Source organism: Amphiprion ocellaris, chromosome 6 (genome assembly GCF_022539595.1).
Source record: "Amphiprion ocellaris isolate individual 3 ecotype Okinawa chromosome 6, ASM2253959v1, whole genome shotgun sequence".
In the NCBI taxonomy this organism is placed as follows: domain Eukaryota; kingdom Metazoa; phylum Chordata; class Actinopteri; family Pomacentridae; genus Amphiprion; species Amphiprion ocellaris.
Genome location: NC_072771.1, coordinates 2,710,314 through 2,715,801, shown reverse-complemented (window position 1 = coordinate 2,715,801; position 5,488 = coordinate 2,710,314). Strand labels below are relative to the sequence as shown.

The window sequence follows — 5,488 nt, the reverse complement described above, 5'->3', positions numbered from 1 at the left end:
TCAAGTTCAATCCAGTATATAAAGTGACATTAATAGTGAATAAACTAACAACCAGCCATTGTATTTATTTATTACTGCATGTATTTGTAGTAAAACATGAGTTGAAACATCCTACTTTTGGATCTAGAACTGCACAAGCTGTTCATTTTCAGTCACCTGACGAGTTAAACTCCTCTTTTTATGTGAGGTTGAAGCAGAAAGTCTGAGCTAACAAAGAAAGTTGTTTATAATTTGCAATACCTGTTATCTCTGACTGAGGCTTTAGTTTTTGTTGAGCTGGTTTACACGTAGAAACTTTGTTCAGGAAGATTTCTCAGTAGCTCAGAGGACAGGCTGCTTTTTACACAACCTTGTAAGAGAATGTCTGTCAATGCTTTCAGCAGAATTTAGAAACACAACACTTCCTAAACAGATATTTTGAGGCTGTGAGGTTGAACGTTTGAGAGTCTATCAGTGTGTTTGTTTGTGGTCTTTCTGTTTCTAGGTGGAAGCTGAATTAGTGAGGATGACTCCTGCTCCTGTCATCTCTAAGCTCCTCCCACATCTTTACCTGCACATGAGGAAAATCACTCCTGTAGAATGCAGGTATGTTTGTCATTATTATAAAAAGATGTTGCCTGGTGACCTGTCAGAAACCCATTATACAGAGTCAGCCAAAATAATGTTTACACACATCAGGAAAAGAAAAACTAGCATAAATATTTCAATACTAAATTTATTCAGACATCATGAGATTAATAAAAGTTATCTTTGACCTCTACAATTACAAGAGGTGCTCAAAGTGGAGGCCACTGGCTTCCAGACATTTCTGTTGTGTTGTAGACGTCACTTGTTGATGCTCCATTCATGAGGGTAGCGCCATCTGTTGGGAAAACATCGTACAACAGGACACAGAGTTATGGTGATTTGATCAAACGTAGAAAGAGGAATCTATATGTGTAGAAGTACTTATACAAATGAAATATTTATAAAAGTTTTTCTTTTCCTGATGTGTGTAAACATTATTTTGGCTGATTCTGACTCTGAACTTAATGAGAACAAAACTGTCATTTAATTGTTGCTCTGAAAGCTTCTTTAGTGAAAACCAGCTGGTGTTCTGCTTTGAAACAAACTGCTGTTGAGGTCTGTGTTTTTAGGTTTAACCCCACAGTTTCTGAATGAACTGATAGTTGTTTTTTCCTGATCAATGTGGATGTTATAGTTGATGGTAACATTTACTGATCATATAATCAGCATGACAATATAACAGTAGAACATTCTGACCACCTGACTAATACTGTGTTGGTCCCTTTATGATGCTAAAACTCCTCTGACCCAGTGGTTCATCAGAACCTCTGGGGATGTCCTGTGGATCCTGTGGATCCTGTGGGTTGCAGGGTGGGTTCTACCTAGACCAGGCTGATCCTGGACCATCCCACAGATGCTCCATCAGATCTGGATGTGGGGAGTGTGGAACCCAGGTGAACAGGTTAGCTCTGTCGTGTTCCTCAGACCACTCCTGAGCAGTTTTAATTTGTCCTGCTGAGGCTGGCAGCTGGCATCAGGGACTGCTGTTGCCATGGAGACTAGGGGGTTGTTTGTCCTGCAGTGTTTAGGTGGTGGTACATGTCAAACATCCACATGAACGTCAAGGTTTCCCAGCAGAACGTTACATTAGAACAAGATGATGGATGTTGTTCTCTTCAGCTGTCAGTGGTCAGAATGTTGTGGCTGATCAGTGGATTTGTCTGCCTGTATTCTGACATCCAGAGTTCTACAAAAGTGTAGTATGTGTGCAGTACAGAAGAGATTTACTTTATTGGATGCAGTTTTAGTGGTTCCATCAGAGAAAATCATATCCATGTACAGATTTTTATTAATTCCAGGGCTGGTTCAGTAAAGATTATAATAATAACTACATCAGATAATTCTTGGTCGCAGGTGGAATTTAACAGACTGAGAGATGGTTGAGGTTTGCAGTTCTTGTTTTAGCAAAATATGTTATAATAGAAGATCTTTATTGTCATTGTACATGAAATTATCTGCAAACCAGCAAAGTGCATCAGTCTGACGTATCTAAAAATAAATAAGTAAAGAAAAATGCTTCTAAGGCCAATAATAAACAGAATATTTTGAGGGAATATTCTAAAAAGGAAAGAAAAGCTCCATTCTCACTCCTCTCAGGATAAACTGTCATTAAAATTCACTTTAAATTTAGCTTCAACATGAGATAAAAACATTTACTTTCATTACTGATGTTGTCAAGTTTTAATAAAGTTCATGCTACTTTTATAAAATGATGAAAGTGAGTAAATTGTATTTGTGTGATCTGTGTTTGATTTCTGTCTTTTCTCCTGTCATCCAGATGTTCAGAGGGAGATGATGCCACATCTGGTCCAGCTGATGGAAGGTCTTGAAGTTCTCTGACTGGCCTGGACTGAAGATGGTCGTCTCACTGGATTTAAGGTTCAGATGCTCAGTAACAAACTCCACCAATGAGCCAACAGGGAAGCTTTAGGTTTATTAAATGTTGTTATGAAGGTTTCACTGTTTTTCTTTGTGAGTGCAATGTGCTCCAACTGAAACTTGAATTAGAACTTAGAAGTAAATCCTTCCATCTGACAGGATTTAGTTGCATTAATAACCTCATAGCATTCTAATTTTTATTCCAGTCTTGGTTGGAAATAGAATCTCTGTATTGATTCAGGTAAAAACTGAACTTCACAGCATGTTGGAGCAAAACAACCAGATGAAAACTGTGATGGTGTTGGATTGTCAGACCGTAATGTTGCAGCTCAAAGCAGCTTTTCTATCTCAGTTCATTCTGACATTCAGCTATGAATCAACACAGCAGATGGTGATCCATGCTGTGGAAGTCTCACATCTCCTGATTTAATGGAGCTGCTTTACACTTTTTACACTGTTTATTCACCAACACTTTATTTAATAAAAGTCCCATCTAGTTTTCATGAGGAATGTGATGTTTTAATTTCTCTGTGAATAACTGCAGTCTAATGGAACAGCTGGAATTGTAACATCTGTCCTGATATTGATCATGAAGTATTGATCAGAATACTTATGGTTAGCAGTCATCCCTGAAGTTTTACATTAAAATCTTTACTTGTGTTGTGAACTTTGGTAAGAAGCAGAAACTTTAGCGTTGCCATGGATACAGGAGTGTTAAATTCTGTCCATGTTTCCATTTTGGGAAATTCAGTCCAGTTCCAGAATGTGGAGGAATTTAGTCTCACAATCACAGACAACAAATATTATCTGAAAGTCGGGTTATTGTTGTTTATCAGCACAATACAAAAAGATTAATGTTAGAAATATTCCAGTTAAGACTCTAGAATATCATGATTTATGTAAATTTACCTCAATAATATGAATGTTCAAGTTAAGATTGTACAGTGATATTTATTATGTAAGTTTAGCTGATTAAAGTTTATTATTTATTATTTAAATTGACATCATTATTATAATATTTAGGGTCAGACCCGACAGTATTGAGATTAAGAAATCAAATATTCTATAAAATGTAAATACACTGAACTCATTTGGATATATTTAAGTGAAACTCTACAATATTATTTGACACAAATCTATCTAAATCAACATTTTAATCATTTTTACTCCAAACATTTACTGGGCTGGTTTAAATATTAAAATCACTCCTTTCTGATCCTCTGCTGTCTGTTCAAACCTGAGGCCTTAAATAGAAACACACAAGTATCTGATTGAAGGAACTTCTGCAGAGTCCTGGTTCCAGAACATGATGATAGAATTATAGACAAACTTTAACAAAAGCTGCCTGAGAGTTTACAGGTTTTTATGTTGGATTTCTTCAGTAATTTAATGATAGTTATCAGCAAAAATCAAGTGTTCATTTGATGAACTTCATTTCCTAAAACATCCAGAATTGGAGCTCATATCTTTGGCAGCTGTAAAGTTTCTGCTCCTTCAAAGTTCACAACACAATGAATGAATTCCTAAAACACTCTCAATGCTGGAGAGCGTTTGTGATGCTGAAGCAGTGATCAGTTTTTCTGTTTCTTCTCTGGAGATGCACAATGAGGGACGTCTGCAGAGACTGAGAAAGAGTCTCACCACATCCTGACATGAGGAAAAAGACTTTATTGAAGACTACAATGAGAAAAACTATCAGACAGCAGACGGCTGCATTCAAGGTGAGCTCTGAACATTTGATCTGGAACAGGAATTCAATAACGGCAGCATGAGCTTCATTTCAGTCTGTAGCTGCTGAATTCATGGATGAATCATCTGGCACTAGAGAGGAAGACCATCAAACATCCACGTCAGCTGATGGAGGTCCAAGAGTCTCACCGAACAACCAACCTACAGAGTGAAGACCTCCAATCTGATTGGACGGCCTCCTATTCAGCCACACGTGTGAACAAATGCCTCTAAGCTGATTTGTTTTCTAAAATAAATCTAGTTTGAGCCCTAATCTATACTTGTGTGTTTGCTTCTTTACACCGCTGTTAACAGTTTAGGCTGTTAGATTGTTCCAGATAAGACAAGTACAAGATTCTTCAGAGCCGTTCTACCACGAGCCTGACAGGAAGAACTCCAACAGCTACTGAATGTTCCTGTGGTCCCCTCAAGGCTACAGGAGGAGTCCTACGAGGACGAGCTGATCCACCTGATGGTGGCCAGTCACTGCGGTTCAAAGCCAACCCCGACTACGTGGACTTCTACTGGACCACATGGAGGCCTTCAAACCAGACCAACAAGTTCACCGACTCCCCGACTCGTGGGTCTGAGGACGCCACCGAACCTCGGTCCAGCCGGCCTCCTGTCTGTGGGTGTTTGAGTGCTGAGAGGTTTGTGGATGCATGTGAACGTGTCGGTGTTGAAACAGCAGCTTTGGACTCAGTAACGCCAGGAAAAACCAAGAGCTCCTTTATTTGTGACTTCCACTAAAAAACTGATGAAAATAAGTTTGCCAGGGTTCTGACTGATAACAGATTATTAAATAATGAAAATAATACTTTAAATATTCCTTTAAACAATCCTTTTAGGTCTACATTTACTTTACACTGACTTCTTGGTACATGTACAAGTATTTTGGGTGGAATATACCATTAAGCCCGATGTTCAAGGGTTCTTCTGGGAATATACCATTAAACCAACCTTTTAGGTAAATGTTCCAGGTTGTTGGGTACAATATACCATCAAATCAATCTTTTAGGTCTAAGTTGGAAGATTCTGGAGTAGAATATTACTCCAAACCATCGTTTAGGTCTACATTTAAGGTGGAATACTCCTTTACACCAAGATTTTTTGGTCTACATTGAAAGATTTTAGGTGAAATATTCCTTTGAAGGAACTTTTTAAGTTTATGTTCAAAGATGTTGGGTGGAATATACCATCAGACCAACCTCCAAGGTCTACAGTAGTGAATTTTAAGTGGAATATACCATTAAACTCACCTTTTGGGTCTACATTGGAGGATTTTAGGTGGAATTCTCTTCCAAACCGTCTTTTA

General features: G+C 38.1%; 1 long non-coding RNA gene across 1 annotated transcript; it reads left to right on the top strand.

Annotated features, from left to right (window-relative positions):
- The first annotated feature begins 302 nt into the window (after window positions 1-302).
- LOC129349086 (uncharacterized) lies at window positions 303-4,447 on the top strand. Its single transcript, XR_008601936.1, has 3 exons — window positions 303-585; window positions 2,345-4,166; window positions 4,230-4,447. It is a non-coding gene; the product is annotated as an uncharacterized LOC129349086 (long non-coding RNA).
- The last annotated feature ends 1,041 nt before the right edge of the window (window positions 4,448-5,488 follow it).